Source organism: Sycon ciliatum, chromosome 7 (genome assembly GCF_964019385.1).
Source record: "Sycon ciliatum chromosome 7, ocSycCili1.1, whole genome shotgun sequence".
Taxonomy (NCBI): domain Eukaryota; kingdom Metazoa; phylum Porifera; class Calcarea; order Leucosolenida; family Sycettidae; genus Sycon; species Sycon ciliatum.
This window is the reverse complement of record NC_088649.1, coordinates 3,842,675-3,860,554: the sequence shown is the minus strand read 5'-3', so window position 1 is coordinate 3,860,554 and position 17,880 is coordinate 3,842,675. Positions and strand designations below refer to the sequence as shown.

The 17,880-nt window shown below is 46.7% G+C and overlaps 1 protein-coding gene across 1 annotated transcript in view; it reads right to left on the bottom strand.

Moving 5' to 3' along the window:
• The window catches only part of LOC135820766 (uncharacterized), a 29,247-nt gene extending 27,799 nt beyond the window's left edge, over positions 1–1,448 (bottom strand). Inside the window, exon 1 of the mRNA XM_065333797.1 lies at positions 1,336–1,448. The gene's annotated coding sequence lies outside the window, so the exon portion shown is untranslated. The remainder of the gene's footprint in view (positions 1–1,335) is intronic.
• Positions 1,449–17,880: the final 16,432 nt, after the last annotated feature.

The window sequence follows — 17,880 nt, the reverse complement described above, 5'->3', positions numbered from 1 at the left end:
TCACAGGAGGTCCCACCCTCCGTTATTGTTTATGCTGGGGCTCGTGTCGCGAATTTGTATGGCTTCGCGTATTCTCCTCCTGGCCCGATCCGACTCAGTGGCAAGGACGCGAACCTCTGTGAATGCCGACTCACCAAGCGGCAGTACCTCGCCGCCATGGTGAATTCGGTAGTGCTCGCCGAGGGCTTTTCCAGACATCTTGTTGCGTGAGTTATCATTGTGTTCTTTTGTTCGCGTTGCTACACTACGGCCAGTCTCTCCAACATACTTCTTCGAGCATTTGCAGGTCAGACGATAAACCACGTTGCGTCTTGTGCATTGTACCTCGCTCGATTGGCATGGAACGCAGGCGGCTTTAGGCCTTCTTCGTCGCCTCGAGGAAGTAACGCTAATTCTAATTGCATTTCCTCCTCGTCTCCCTATTTATAAACTTTTACATAGCGCATATGGGATGCGTTTCATGGTACTGTACGGGACATGTACGAGACATGCCGACGCCCTACATACGCTTTCCCTTCATACAATAAAACTGGCATTACGTTACATAACACATACGGGATGTGTTTGATGGTACGGTACGGGACATGTATGTGTGTGTGTGTGTGTGTGTGTGTGTGTGTGTGTGTGTGTGTGTGTGTGTGTGTGTGTGTGCGTGCGTGCGTGTGTGACAAACAAACAAAACCAAAAAAACAAATGGAATTAAAGCTGTGTGGACCCTGGCTAGCGCCAGACGCTACTGAAGTAATGTCTTTTGCATAGCTACGGGAATAAATAGATCTACAGCATAATAATTATGCGTACGTACAATATAGTGTTTTTAGTAGGTCACCACTTTCCTTACATTTTATCCCACGCATCTGACTTCCCCGTATATTTGCCAAAGCTTGTACCCTGTATCCAGCACTCATAGCTCCCGTGTTATCGTATTGCTGCTGGCCTGGGTTGCTGCACACATGATCACCATCTTAATTCGTCATAGCTACCCAGACCCTATACCTAGCCTTCCCTTGCATTTCCTCAAACTATCTCACTCTCTTGCTCTCAGTCTGCATGTAATTGTTCGTCCCTCTGTCTCACCCCGCGTCGTTTACACCAATACAAATGTATTCCTCAGCCTACCTCGCCCCCTGACATGCTGTGAATGTCGAGCACGGGGATTCAGAAGACTTTAACAGTTTGAGTAGAGGTTTGGCCCTTGGCTAATACAATGATAATAGGTGATGGTATCATCTTCAACTTCTTTAGTCAAAATATTCGCACAGGTTTCTTTTCCGAAACAAGAGTAGTGACGTGGAAACATTTCACCTACAAGAATGCCACCCCAATTTCACCTACCTCATCGCCATACCAATACTCGACTTGAACTTCTAATGTGCGTCCTCTCTCCAGCGGTAACGCGCTCACTGCCCAGCCAGCTTCTTTCCTCTTGCGCGCTGCAGGGAACAAGGCAGAATGCAGGTTTGGAAAACCTCAACATTGAGCTTACCAGTACTCGACATCCATTGGGCATGTACATTTGCACTCCGTGAAATCCGATCCAGAGTGAAAAACTGGCGCCCTGGATCAGTTCCGATTACATTATTGTATTGTACTTTGAAGTACAATGTGTTCATGTACGTCCAGCCGCAGTTGTGTCACTTCTAGTGTGTCAAGGCCCGAGCTAGTTGAGGGCACCAAATAGGCACTCTGGGGCGGATTTCACAGAGCGCAACTGTACAAAGTCTCATCAGCCGAAGTGCGTGTACAGTGCGCTTACGATAATTATTGTATATACATGACTGTACTTTGGTGTGGCGCAGAACAATTTGCTCATAGAGGAAGACGAAATTGAAAGCATCTCACCGCCTTGAAATTTCACATGGCAAGTATTTTTTGGAGCTGCGACCTGACCAGAACAAGCCGAGATTTACTCGCTGAAAAAGCGCTGAGTGCAGAGCACCTACCGGTAAAATGCGTCATTTGGAAACGGAACTTTCGGTCCCAAGGGCAAACACATCTCCTCAATGTGATATTCTAGAATTTGACCTAGTCTCGCTGAAAAATAATGCGATATTGATTCTCCCATCGGAAATATTCAAACTAGTTCCACAGAATCAGGGTCTGGGTTCGAGGGAGTGAAGTCACTCCTTTAGGTTAAAATCTGCACTTGCACCTAGATATGAGTGTTCACGGTTCTAGCCAGGAAAAAACTGTGAGGGCGGGGGGGGGGGGGGGGGGGGGCGCAGGGGAAACAAACAGTTTACCCATTTTTCCATGTTCCACTATTACCTTGTCACACAAAATGCAACGTATGGGTGCTGCGAGCACCCGAAATGATCGATTTGAGGCCCCATTTTTCGTTGTGTGAACTGAAAATACACAGAATCTAAAAATGAGTAGGGCAGTGTGCTATCAGAGTGGGGGGTGGGGCAATGCCCCCTCCCCAAACTCCTTTGGCTAGAACCCCGGTGTTGATATGGATGTTGACGCGAGTGTTGATAAGAGTGCAGAAATCCATTACAGTATGGCGGACCCTCATGCACATCAAGAATTTACTACAAATTATCATTGGCCGAGTAACTATCCAGTGAATGTGCCACGAGAGAGGGAGTTCAATCACTACATTTATTATTCATTGTTTTGAGGGACAGTTGCAAATGGGAAAAGTGTGAAGAAAAAATTGACTGTCATCACCAGGACTCAAACCAGGGACCCTCGCTCATGGACAGCAATGCTTTACCACTAAGGCAGCTGTCACTCTGCACACTTTCCAGGCATTCAGCCGAAGATGCGAAGAACATTTCAACCTTTTCCCTGACTTCGGCTGAATTCTGCAGCTTTTCCGCTGAAAGTCTTTTAGCCAAGAAAAGTCTGGCTGAATTCCGCCATACACATTCAGCCGCAGCGTCTTGATCATGCTTTTCATTGAGTGTCGATGGATCGTCCAATTTCCAGCTGGACTGTCTTTCTCCCGTGGGTTTTTTTCATGTCTTTTTCAATGTGAGTGACCTGTCCACCACATCTACTGATGCATGTCCGCCTGAACCGGTCCGGTTGGTCAGGTTAATAAGCCCTTTGCGCGTTGTACAGATGCACGAAATCCCGTAGAATCCCGTAGAACCTAATGGCTGTTGAATGTGCAGGACCCTATTGTGTTTTCTGCTATTTCCACTAAGAAATGGGCCCTGAAGGCATTTCAAACGAAAACCTTTTCTGACAAAGATCTAGCTAGTCATTAGTTCTAACCAAATTGAAGAAGCTGGAATAGCGATTGTTTGCCCTTAGTTATGAGGCTAAAATTGGTCAAATGCGCATGCATAGCACACAATGAACACCCAATCGGTTCTGTACACACCTACGCCCTAGCACTGAACTTCGTACATCTGTACAACGCGCAAAAGGCTTATACCGGACCAACTTGGTAGCTCCTGGCAATGCTGAGAAGGGCATACGCCCCTGCTATATTATACACAAAGTATGAAAGACTAGGTACAACCGGACCAATTGAAAACTGCTTCCAGCAGTCCTCCGGTGCATGCACTCTGCAGCCAGAGGCGAGACATGTTATAAAGCTGACACTTGTCCTTTCAAGACGCGAAACATCAAAATATAGAAGTGTGATGGTCGTCGTCAGCTCAGGAAAGAATAGAAGTTCGTTGCAGGAGAGTAAGGCTCTCGTTGGTTACAGCTGGATCATTTTCCTTTCTAAAATTACTTGTCAAGGAGCTTGTATTGAGAGAAATCTCAAGGCAGGTGATCTATTTCAGTGAAAAATAATTAGAGAGTTTGAAAAATTGGAAACCACTTGAACATGTTCAGTCTTTCAGTTAGCACTGAGAATGCAGTGTGACCAGACAGTCAGCTGAACGGTGCTTAAAACGCAACAAGCGTTTCAGCTGGTCAGCCAAAAGCTCTTGCAGTGCGACCACGGCCTAAGCTATGGTGTAGTCGTCATCTAAGCAGCAACCGTTCAACATTTTCTTCAGACTTCGTAACTTACCCTCCAGTAAAGACCATTGGTGCATATCAAACCCTGCAATCACAACACACATACAATACACCACCACATAGTATTTTCATTGTAACTGCTTATAGTCATGATATCATATTATTTCCCACACTGTTCATACTTGATCATACCCAATGCTGTAGACAGCAAGCTGTTTCGACCATAAAGGCCTCATCAGTACAGCTACAAGCTTTAAGCAAGCCGAGCTACCAGCCACGGTGCGAACGATAGGGGCGTAGGAACAGATCCGGCAGGTCCGGCGGCCGCCGGACCAATGTGTCGCCAAAAAAACAAAACGAGAGAGCTTAGAAGCTCAGGGCCCTATGCTATGCTTTTTGCCTAGCTCATCATAGATGTTATTAGACACACACACGTCACGTACAGGCTAGCATGCGGGGGTCCCAATACAGGAAACCTGGTGTAAGCGACCTCTGTCTTTAGCGACCACCTGCTCTTAACGACCGTTTTTCCATGCACGGACAGTTCCATACAGAAACTGCACCGGATACAGCAACCACCTGCCTTGCACGACAAGCGACCGACTTTTTGTGTACCAAGTGCCATATTCTGCACACAGCGACCAAAACTAACCAAATCTGCCATCTTGGCTGGCAGAGTTCACTGCAATAGGATTGAAGTGCGCTCTGAAGCAAGTGGATGCAGTCAACTGAAGTGACAAGTGACACTGCAGAATGCGCTGCATGCACTCCAGTGAGGTGTGCTTTGCCTGCGCGAGAGTATTCTACGCTCCACTCCTGTCAATATGAGTACATTGAAGTACAATCAGGCACATGTATGCATAATCCGATATACCACGAGTGTATGGGATCTGCTTCTACAGGGGGGGGGGGTCCTGGGGGTTCCGCGGAACCCCCTAAATTTTGCAAAGAGCACTGCTAAGAAAAATCGAAAATGTCATGCGTGCACAAAAGGTTGTGAGTCCGATCACTGTGCAGTCGAGGAGTATAGTATCACACACGCAGTACATCGATACTGTACTGGCGTTCATATCCATGATTTACACAGACTGTAGAGCAGTGCAGTGTAGATCTATATACGATCACGTGTGATCATGTAGATATGCCAGCTACCAGTGCTTCGAGGTGGCCATACACCACGAGCAGTTGCTTTGTATGCTCTACCACCATGCCACAGGACAAGGCAACCGACTGTGGGTGGTTGCTCCCTTTTCCAACTTTCAAAACGATCCAAACTAACCTTCATTGGCGCTGTCATTCGCCGCTGCTCTTTAGTTGGATGGGTGTAGTCAGTATTCTTTGGACTAATTTTGAGGATGAGAAAGGATGTTCCCAATGATGACACCTTCAAGTCAGAAATGGGAAATACGAATCATCCAGCTCAAACTCCTCTGAAGATGAAGGCTCCGACGTCCAAGTGAAGTCAATAATCTCTACCTGCTGGGGCATGCAGTAGTGGCTACCGGTAGTTGATCCTCCGCGCGAACACAGTCCTGCTCTAGCGATGTGTTTTAGATGACACTGGATGGATTATCGACACCTTTTTTTTGTTTCTGTCAAGTGAAGAAATGCTCATGTGATTAAAGAGCATTTCGCATTGAAAAATGCTTTAAATTTCCGACAGTAGAAATGAACGGGGAAAGTGATCATTTCGGTATTCCTGGCTCTCAACATACACACGGCGTACAACTTCTTTGCAAGACGTTGAAAAGTTATTCCTCACTGAAGCTGTGTGCCACTAGATTGCAATTGATGTAATTATGTGTCCGTACAATGCGTTAAAATTCTTTCCCTGCTGAAAACTATCAGTGCTTCATAGCATGAAATCCAACTAACACAATCGGATTGTCGTAATTACAACAGCACAACTTCAATACAATCTGATTCCATATGCATATACTTCGAAGTACATGAGCCGCGCCAAGCTAAAAAGTGGCTTAGCGTTTTGCCAACAAATCGAGAAAATCACCAAAACGTCACAGTCGGCAAAAATCTACTCGAGCGCAGTCGCGAAAATATTCACTTTCGAGCACCCTTTCAAGTAAATAGTTTGCCAGTCGAGAAGAAGAAAGAGGCCTTTCTATTTTTGAGCAACACTTCTTCAGTGTTCCCTCTTTCATCGTTGTGGTGATTTCGCGGCGCTGCCAGAGATCGTAATGGAGCGTTCTGGAGAATGTGGAGGTGAGCAGGACGACACTCTATCTCCCTGTGCGCCCAACCCTCCTTGACGAGGAAGACTCGCTCATTCATAGTGGCCGTGTTTCTCATTGTGGCCATGACGAGAGCGGCTAGTATAGCTACAGTAAGATCGGGCGCCGAAGAACGCAGGGGCTCGAGCGCAGCCTAGGAAAGTTCTTAAATTTTTTGATTTTAGCCAGACCGTTCTTATTCACACGCGCGCGGCGAGTCGAGTGACGTCATGACGTTTGTCATGTACATGTACATGTACATGTACATGTAGTGCAATGTAGAACTTCTAAACTAGTGGGTGTCGTAAATGGAAATGACTGTACATGTAGCAGTTACTGTTTACACGTGTACATGACATGTACTCACCTCCCATACATGTACAAAGTAGATCTACGTGTAAATTTTTAAAAGTGTTCTTAAATCTGATAATTCTAGACTGGACTGTTCTTAAATTTACCGGTTTTCCAGCCTGGGTGTTCTTCGGCGCCCGATCTTACTGTATGGGGAGACGCATACAAGCCGTCCGACTATTGTTCTGACAAGCTGCGACTATATTCTGACAAACTGCCTAGTGAGTTGGCTCTTGCAGCGATGTTTCACTTTGTTTCGGCTACCTTCAAATGTTCATGACGTGGCGTACTGTATTCCAAAATCTCCTCATTTCAAAACCAATACTACAATAGTGCCACACGACGAAGCGATGCATTGACTCTACCTGCTAGCATATCGTCCCGTTGTGCTTCTACCACTACCTACACCAGGGAAGGAGAGTGACATGGACTAGCACTGACAAAGAATCAGTGCCGCTTTTTAGCGATGTGCAGTCTGCTGGACCTACGTGCAAGGGACCAATGGAGCTCAATCGATATCTGGAACAATACTACGAGCTACGTGAAGGGATTTCGTTCATGCTGGCGTAGGTGATTGGAGAGAGTATGACGGACTCTCTTGGTAAGATGTGACGTTTCCCAGCCCAGCGAAAATAGTCACAGACTCATGCCCAACATGAAGGATATGGAAATTCGTGTTGTGCGACGAAATGAGATGAGATACATATATCAATTATTTCTTATTTCTTGGATCTTCTAATTAGAACACAAGTGCTTGTCCTTCTTGTATTGCTTCCACACCTGTTAACCCTTTATGTACGGAAAAAATGTACATAGACTGATTTTCATCTCGACTCAACTCGAATTCCATAATTCTCCGGGTCATAACTTTAGTCTCCTTTTGACGATTTTTTCAATCTTGGGCTTCTTGGAAAGCTCGTCGCAAGAGGAACACATTGAGCCCACGCTTGCCACCATGAAGGTCAAAACTCCAGCGCTACAGCCCAGCGTATTAGCTGCCATGCCAATATTCCGACAGAAGTCGTCTTGTATCAGCCATTTCGCTCTCCTTGCTCGTAACAACTAGCCGTTACTTCAAAAAATTCACAAAGTGCCATGAGTCCTTTTACCATTATTTTTGAACGTGTTTCTACATCACTGCATGCCCAGAATGTAGGGGAAATCCCTCATTCAAATCTGCGCAAGCAGCTATTGAGCGACATTTGCCGCAATTCGACTTTCGAGCTTCGTAACTCTGGAACCGCACATCGGAGCGCTTCAGAGATTGTTTCAGTGGACAGCTGGGAGTTTTCTCTTCGACCTACATATTCCTGGGTTATTTTTGGAAATAACCCAGGAATGACTGAGTTACGGTCGATTGAAAATTTGAAAAGTTTCGATCCCAGGGGATCGAAAGTTGTACAGTCCGTACACAAAGGGTTAAGCTTTGTCTCCACTTGGTGTCCCATGTTTTTTGGAGTTTGGGCAGGTCTTCAAATCCTTAGTGTCATTGATACCAGGCATGCTGTGACATGTCCGCAATGTATGCTTATTTATGGTACATATACATTTCAGATGGGCACCAAAATTTCCATGATGGAAGTTGGATAGGTAGACATCACTTTGGCATGAAAAAAGAAAATTCCAAAAATTATGCCTAAGGCCATGGTAAAAATTATCTTTGATTCTCAAGTACGCGCGCACCGATTTTTGGCGGCGCGCCGACGATTTTTTTTATTTCTATGCATGCATATGCGTGCATGAAAACGGTCAATGCGAAAGGCATGAATCCGGGAGTAGTAAAATACCGGTATTTTTCTACTCCCTGGCCTGAATAATAAAATAATTATAAATTAATTATGAACCTGTGACGTACACATGTGTGACCCTATCTTTGGAAATAAAAAAAATGTGGGAATTAAAATAAAAAATCGCTCGCTCGCACCGATTTTCACAGGCTCATGACCTGAGAATCAACTTTATTTTTTACCATGGCCTAAGCCACCTTTTTGCTTGGCTCGGCTCGCATTATGGGCTGTTGAATTTTGGTTAGAGGGGAAGTTAAGGCTAAGATCAAATTTTCACCAGTTCTAGTCTTCGGGGTGCTGAGTCGAATGGTCTAGGTCCGAGGGAGTTGAGACGCTCCCTTCCTCCTTTATTCCCAATCGAACTCGCGCACTTCCACCGAAACTGGGTGACTGCGCCCTACTAGATGGGGATTTGTATGCAGCATGTCACTAAAAGCGCCATTTCGTTCTTATGAAAGCCCGGTCGACCGCGGTTGGCCCATATGTTGTAGTCTTTTGGACACTGAGTCGACTGGTTTTGGTCCGAAAAGGCTGCGATGTGGCGTTCGGCCCTTATTCCCAATCGAATATGGCTGAACAAGCGGTCACGTGCTCGAGCGTACACCAGTCACCTGGCCACCGTGCCTGCAGGCTACAACTTACAGCATGTTTGAGCGAGTTTTGTCACTATAGTTGAACCTTTGAACCCTTGAGTTGAACCTTGGTGTGAAAATTGTTGCCTGCTGCCGCGGTGACCAGGTGACTGGTGTACGCAGGAGCCCGTGACCGCTTGTTCTGCCATGTTCGATCTGGCATAAGGGCCGAACGCTGCATCGTAGCCTTTTCGGACCAAAACCAGTCCACCCGCCTTCAAAAGACTACAAAATATGTGCGAATCGCGGTCATCCGTGCTTTTATAAGAACGAAATGGCGCTTTTAGTGACATTTTGCATACAAATCCCCATCTAGTAGTGTGCGATGCAGCATTCAGCCCTTATTCCCAATCGAACACGGATGAGTAAGCGGTCACGTGCTCACGCGTACAACAATCACCTGGTCACCGTTCCTGCAGGCTACAACTTTCACACCAAGGTTCAACTCAAAGGCTCAAAGGTTCAAAGGTTCAACTCCAGTGACAGGAACGCTGTAAACGTTTTAGCCTGCAGGCACGGTGACTAGGTGATTGGTGTAGGCATGAGCACGTGACCGCGTACTCACTCGTGTTCGATTGGAAATAAGGGCTGAACGCTGCATCGCACACTTTTCGGACCAAAACCAGTCGACTCAGTGTCCAAAAGACTACAACATATGGACCAATCGCGGTCGTCCGTGCTTTTATAAGAACGAAAGTGCGTTTTTAGTGACCTTTTGCAAACTAATTAGTGTTTTTTTTATGTTCGATCAAGTGAAATATACCTTTTTAAAAGAGTCAATAGTTGTCCTCGTGCCGTGTGGTCGTTCGTTCCTGACACTTTAGAGGATCAGAGGGTTCACAACACGCTGGATGAACCTCATTCACTCGCTATGACAGTTTGGTCTAGAGATTTCTCGGACATTGTGCATAATAAAAAAATTCAATTCGGATGGTGACCCAATTAAATTATGGTGAAATAGGAGAAGGACAAAATGTTACGAGTTATGACTAACTGTCCACTAACGCAACCAGATCTTATACAGTCAGCGAGTGGGACAAAATGGCACAAAACTGACAAGGTGTACTGAGACATTCAGCGACCTCACACCTAGCTCTAACACTTCATTCTTTGTTGCCGTGATGCGTAGCTCGTGCTCTTTTTCGTTGCGCTTTCCTTCCCCTCTTGAACCTTTCCAAACCTGAGCCCTCCAAATTGGAAGGTTGTTGGTTTGCGCCTTGGAGAAGTGTTAGAGCTAGGTGTCAGGTCGCTGAATGTCTCAGTACTCCTTGTCAGTTTTGTGCCATTTTGTCGCACTCGCTGACTGTATAAGATCTGGTTACGTTGGTGGACAGTTAGTCATAACTCATAACACTTTTGTCCTTCGCCTATTTCACAATAAAATAGAATAAATTGACTAAAATACGCAAGGTACAAACAAGGTACAAGAACGAGAGGTCACTGCTGCTCACAACAACACAGCGCAGGCAGATCAACTATATTCACGCGAAGAAAACCCCAGGGGGGGGGGGGGTGTTACTACTACATATCTTTGAATTTTTGACATTTTGTGGAAATATTTATGTCACATGCCTTATATTATGGCCTTTCCCCATGAAACTGTATGTGATTTGGAGTCGCAGACTTTCCACAGATACAGGCAGTGCCCTGTCCCGGACCGCCCGGATAAACAAGATATGAGTGTATAGTCTAGTTTAGCAAAGGCTTGATTGTCAGCATGATGACGTGTCATCAAAGTTCCAGTTAGAAGAATCATTCTAGGATTTGTTTGTTTGTGCGGTTCGGCTATATCCTGCTGCAGTGGTGGACAGGTACTCAAAACTTGTATCCAGGTATCCACGTGTCCTTTCTACTTTTTACATAAAACATTTCATATTGGTTCAACATACTATTATGAGCTTGAAATAATTACCGTATTTTCCCCATTCATTAATGCCCATCACATCATTCCGGCATGCACTATTATTAGAGACGTGTCCTTTTATTTTGATCCACACTCAACATGTACTACAATTGGAGACGTACTAGTATTGGAGACGTGTACGTTTTTAAACGTGCACATCTCCAATACTACAGTCCATTTCAAAACTATAGACGCGTACCTGGGCAAAAACCGTTATGCCAGCATCTATACCACATAAAGTCTGTAATCTCTTTGTGCATAAATTTTTCCAAATTGGGCGTCTGTTATCCAATCGTTTAGAAACTATTATGAGAGTAATTGTGGAGCGGACCTGAGCAATATTCCAAAAACTATTCCCAAAAAGCTCCAGCCAAATTTGAAGTATTTCAAAAACCCTACGCGTCTATAGTTTTGAAATGGACTGTAGTACGTCTCCAATTGTAGTACATGTTGAGCGTGGATCAAAAATATAAAAGGACACGTCTCTAATAATAGTACATGCCGGAATGATGTGATGGGCATTACTGGGATACAGGTACCAGGGTCTACCTTACTTCATTTTTCTTACTCGTTCATCATCTTTGTGTCTTTGTACACTGATCTTTACGATGGTGGGATGCATTTACAGCCTTACAGTATCATTATCATGAGTTGCTTGCCACCCAACCCAGGCAATCAATCTTTCCAGAAACAATAAAAGTACACGTCTACAATACTACTGTTGTGGACATGGGAAATCCGGTCGCACGTCTAGCGGCCCCAGGGTGCTGGCCATGCAGCCGTGAGTAAGCGGCGGTACGAGTCCACACATGCATTTTATACGCTGCAGCGCGCTAGTCGCATCAGATCAACATGTGCCCTGCACGCAGCGTTCTGTACGCGCTGAGGGCGCCGGCCCCGGTCAATCGACCGGATTTCCATGTCCACGACAGTAGTACAGTCTCTCCCAGGGAATCGTAAAAGCCCGGGAGAGGACACGGCACACATTCCCAGAAAACATCTTTGACTCGCGCTGCCAGGGAACACTGCCAGGGCCTAGGGAACGCGTGTTGCGAGGCCAGGAAATTATTATTTTCGAAAATTGTTATGTCTTCTTGAAATACAAATTGAGACATTCTCCGATTTCTCTTAGAGCACGGAGACGATTGCTTCGTCGAGTCTTCTGATCTCTATTTTCATCCTCAATTCTTCCAGCTGCCTCACTCATTCTCTCTCATTTATCGAAGTTAATTTCTTCTAAGGCGATGGAAATGCAAGACAAATCCCTAATTGTACTTCAATTTTATTTGTGTTGGGGTGAACGAAACGAGATTTGTGGAAAATGACGCCACTTCCCGTGTAAGCTGCTGGTCGTATCATACACAGCCCATATTCCACTGCAGGTGAAGGGTGAAAGTTCTTGTTGAGATCCGCTGAGCTTCCTCGTACTCGTGGATTTGAATTTGTGGCAGAAATTGCACTGAAATTGCAGTCAAATGGTTGTGGATGAAGCGAGATTCGTGGAAAATGAAGCCACTTCCCGTGTTAGCCGCTGGTCGTATAATACAGCCCATATTCCATTGCAGGTGATGGGTGAAAGTTCTTGTGGAGATCCGCTGAGCTTCCTCGTACTTGTGGAGTTGAATTTGTGTCAGAAATTGCACTAAGATTGCAGTCGAGTGGACTTCTGTGCGTGTGTTGTGAGTGAACCGCAACGGCTCCCTTCCTTCATCATCGTCAAAACGCAACATAGAGCATTATTACGCACTCGTTCCATGATTCATGATATTGCCCGGATTCTTTTAAAAACAATCACTCTGTGTTCCCTATCTATCGGCATTGTACATGGTTGCAGTTCGTTATTTATAAATCTTGATAATTTCGACACTAGGCTTTTCTACTCGTATACTGAGTACGCGGTGACTTTAGGAAACGGAAGGCTCAGCCTCGAGATCGGCCAGAAAAGTTCTTTGTGAATCTAACCAAAGTCTCGGCGAGTGTACTTCCTCCGCGTCATTAAAATTGTCGCTTCGCACATCGCAATGTTTGTGACTTGGCTGGTCTTAGTCAGACTGTCGGAATCGCTGTTTTCTGTGTTTGAACATTGGTGCGACCCTCCCTGTGCAATGTCTACTTGTTATTGAAGCCGTGGTGGTCTCGGACTCTGTCGGAGCTCTCTCCCGCACCAGGAAAATTCATCGCGCCCCGCACTATCCCGCGCCAGAGCGCAATATCGGTTTTCTGGAGTTCGTGCCGTCCCACATCGCTCCTTGGGCATTTATCAAGACTGCAAGCTCGGATATAAGAATCCTAGTATCTCTCCTAAATATGAAATGCTGAAGCTGACGGTGGCAAGAACAAAGTGTTCTCAAATTCCCAAAATGCGATACTTGTGGCGCATGTTGCTGCAAAGGTAGCAGGTCTGAAAACACCAACAAAATCAGTGAAGCGCTTGCCAAGGAAAGAAGGTGCGGAACTGCTTACCCTATCCCGCTGGAAGGTCGTTACAGTGTACTTGAAAAATGCTGGCTTGCGTTCATCACCTGCCAACTGGAGGCATGGATTGCTTGAAAACGAAGTTTCTTTACCTGAATTTGAACGCGTGTCTTGTTCACCGTGTTTAGTGCTGAAGGGTCTGCCTCATACTCTGATGAAGACGTCGACCTTTGCTGCAAGTGCAGCGAAGCGGGAGGCCACAAACTAAAGCTTGGTCCGTCGGCAATGCTCTGCCTTAATTTCCAGCTGATTTATTTGCCCTTCGAGTGGAAAAAATAAATTCGAAGAATTGCTCTGGGAAGCGACAATTTTAATGACGCGGAGGAAGTACAAAAGGTAAACCTATCATTATTTTTGTACTTTATAACGGAATTGTGCACGAAACTTGTGACGCGCACGCACACACACACACACACACACACACACACACACACACACACACACACACACTGTACAAACACACACAAAAGTACAAGCACATGTGCACGTACCCCCCCCCCCCCCACACACACACACACTCAACTCCCCACCCCCTGTTCTGAGTCGGACAGACAGACACACTTCAATCACTTGTTTATGCTTCCTTCGCCACCAGTTTCGGATATACATGTAGGCTCAACCAGGAGTTGAAAAATATTGGTATTTTAGTACTCCGAGCACAGCGCCGTGGATCGAGCAGATCCGGTCGCGCCGGCCTAGCGTGCATCACTTCCTGGCCGCACTGCTGTTACACTGAACGTAATCCTGGACATTTGGTTCCGGGTGCGAGGTCCCCGGGCAAAGGCCCTCACATCGCGTTCAGACATGATTGATCGTTTTTGAGATGTGTTGTGATCTTGCCCACTATCTAGCCCCTGCCCTGTCCTGGAGGCTTTACACCCATCTTTACATTTGTTTACGCGAGTAAGCAGGATGAAGAACGATCTGTGAAAAATTGGTGTTCGTAGCTTGAATGAAAGTTGTTTTTCGGTAGCCTTCTTCTTCGTCGTCCTCCATTGCTTTCTTCTTCGAGTGTGTCCTTTTCTCAGCCCCTCTCTTGTTGTGAAGATGAATTTTGGCTCGCCTGTTTGCAATTTTGGAGGGTTTTCTGTGATTATTAGAGCCTGTTGTTGGAACAATTTGTGCTGAGCGGTACACTGTTCGCGAGAGCGGAGCCTCTCAAGTTCGTAATGGCCACCCTCGCGGGCCATGCTTTGGTGCTGGAGAAAGTGTGTAGGATAGGTGGAGTGAAGTTCTCCAGACACGGAAAGTCTACCAGCTATGTAGCCAGGAACTATGCCGGTGAGATCAAATCTTGTTTTGGTGTAGACATCCTGAGTGACGAAGAAAATATTCATCCAAAGCAAATCTGTGAGCTGTGTTATAAAGTCATTCAGCGCTACATGAATACCAGTACTGGTACCTTTGTAGTGTCTGGAGGCTGTGGTAATGTGAAAGTGTGGGAGGAACATGAGGACAGCAACTGCGTTGTGTGCACTGAAGCTCGTGCTGTAGGTAGGCCAGCAAAGAAAAAAATATCAAAAAAATCAATCCCTGCAACCCCCACGCTTCAGTCTTGTATACGACCGTGCACAGTAAGTGAGAAAGAAGCTTGTCTTAGTACAGAGAAAGCATGTGGTATTGATACAGACTCTTTCTCCGAATTCCAGATGAATGGCACACCAAGCTACACAACCAGCCACATGCTTCATCCGGAACGCTTCACGCATGGTGTTAGTCACGTTGAATGCAGCATTTGTCGCCTTGTACTGGACAATGCCATCGAAACACCGTGTTGTAGAAATTTGTTTTGTTGTGCATGTATTTGGCATTGGTTATCGGGCTCCACGCTTTGTCCTATGTGCCGTGAGCCACTTCTTGCCTCAACCGTCATTAAGCCGTCTGCATTTGTTGGCAGTACATAAGCCGCACTAGAATTACACTGTGATCATTTCGTGTCGTCAACAGAAGGTTGCCCGACAGTCGTGCCCTTGTACCAACTGCGGAAGCACACTGAAGCTTGTCCACACTCACCATCCACCCACACACACACACAGCTCCCTAGACTAGTCAGGCTTTCGTCCAGTGTCCAGGATGTTTTGGACGCGTCCCCTGCAATGTTGGCAGGAGACCTTGGTGACCGACTGTTGTGCCATTTGGTCTCATGCAAGGAAACTGATGGAGTCCTCGAGGTGAAAACCAACCAGAGAGGCCGCCCTCAGACGTACATAAGAACTGTGCATGGGACCGTGCCATCCGACGATGCAAGTCGGCGCACTCTTAAACGGCGGTTTAGTGCGGTTGAAAAAGCCACTGGACTTGTCTGCGGATCCGCAGAAAGTGCTGAGTCGTTTGCTGCAGCCAGCCTGCGTTCGATGCAAAAGGAAAAGAGAGACAAGCTACTCGCAGATGCTGGCCTGACCTGCAAGACACCTGTTGCAGGGAGTGGTGTTGCCTTGAAGGCTGACCTTCACCTGACCTGGCACACCCTCCGCAAGCTAAGAGTATGGCTTAAAGATTTTGGTGTTTGTCTGGAATCAGAGAGAAAAATAAGAAAGCAAATAGAAAAGGAGCTGCCCTTTGCGATTGTAGCCGAGAGCGTTCCCATGATCAATAAGCATGGGCAGGCTGAGCTCTCGCCGTTGGTGTCCGTGCCCGACCTGCATGCCCTGGTCATGCACTACCTTGATGAGCACCACAAGGTCGGCAATCTTGTCTGGCATGACGGTGGTATTGCCAGCGACCTCGTCGTGGTTAAGATCGGCGGGGATCATGGAGGTGGCAGCTTTAAGCTATGCTTCCAGATTGCCAATTGTCCGAATCCGAATTCCCTGAAGAACACAGTGCCGGTTGTGTTCTTCGAGGCAAAGGATTCCCCCGCCAATCTCGCAACAGCCTTGAAGCCGTATTATGCGCAGATCGAGTCTCTGCGCCACGCCACGTGGAATGACCACAGCATCAAAGTGGTTCTTTTCGGCGACTACGAGTTCCAGACTCATGTCTTTGGCCTTTCTGGCAGTAGTGGTGTCAGACCCTGTCTCCATTGCCTCGAGACAAAGAAAGATTTCCAGGTGGCACCTACGGAAAGGGCAACACGGGCAGAGAGCAGGGATCTTGCCAGGCTGGCCACCGACCATGCAGCATTCGTGGAAAGTGGTGGCAACATCTCACACGCACGGAAATACAACAACACCATTCGGCCCGTCCTCATGCCCATTCCCTTGGAAGACGCATGCATACCCGCACTGCACCTAGACCTGGGCATCTTTCCTCTCCTCTTCGAGTGCATGCTCACAGACACAAACCAAGTAGATATCGAGTTGGCTACATACATAGCCAAAGAAAACACAGAGCATGCACATAGTCAGACGTCATTCACCGACTTGGTGGACACGCACAAGGAATTGATTGCATGCAATGCAGAAATCAACAACATGCAGCAAGAAAAGGCCACTGTCCACAATCAGCTTTGCTGGGCAGCCATGCACTTGCCCGAAGACGTGGAAACCCCACAACACATGCAACTACGTGCAGTGGTGGGTGGGCTGCAGTTGAAAATGCAGGGCTTGCACAAAACCAGTGAGGAATTGGAAAGGAAGAAAGTAGAGTTGGAAGCGAAGCTTACAAAGCCAGTCAAAGACGGTCCATGTAGTAGGGCATACGAGCCAGTCCTGCAGGGACTCAACATCTGTCGTCAGCACTACCACAGCGGAGCCTTTATTGGTAATCATGTGCATCATGCTCTGAAGCCGTCTGCTGCAAAGCAGATCACTGCAGCACCTTGTCGCCACCTTGAGCAGCACCATCCTGATGCTGTAGGCCCCCAGGGTTCAGCTACCGTTGTGGCAGAACGGTATGCTGCACTCTTTACAGAATTTGCTTCCTGTAGAAATATTTATAGCGCCAGCAGCAAGTTGTCAGACATGGAGATTGAGCTCCTTGAATCCAGCATCGTCACATTCCTGTCCTCCGTGAGACGTGAGCTTGTCAGTCGTGGCCTTGCCCGTATAACGCCCAAGTTGCATCTGCTGGAAGAGCATGTCGTTCCACAGATTAGGCACTTCGGTACAGGCCTGGGCCTCTACGGGGAGCAGGGCGGAGAAGGCATTCACGCCGAATTCAACACCCTCAACAAACGTCACGCCAGCGTCGTGTCTCCACTGGATCGCCTGCACACCAGCATCAAGCAGCACTTCCTGACCACTCTACCATCCAGCATCGCTGTTACTCCAGTTGCTCCGACACGCAAACGAAGTAAAACGGCTTGACTTCCAGCCAACTCGTTCGTCGCTTTCTGGCTGATGTAAGTGCTCTATTTCCGCCTTTCTCTGTCGATCTGTTCTTTTATTTTTTTAACTGGAAAAGGCTCTCACTGCACTCAGAGAGCGGGCTTGGGGTTCCATCATTGCACGTTATGATGGAGTGGGACTTTCAACGTGCCAAACGTGTTGAGTTTGATATTCTCCCCCAAATATCTTCTTCAACTAGAAAGTAAGAACTACAAAAACAACAAACGAGACGAAACTTTTTGTTTATTTTTGGCCAGAGTGGGGACGCGTACACATTTTTGCTGTTGTCAAGAGCGTAACCATGCACGA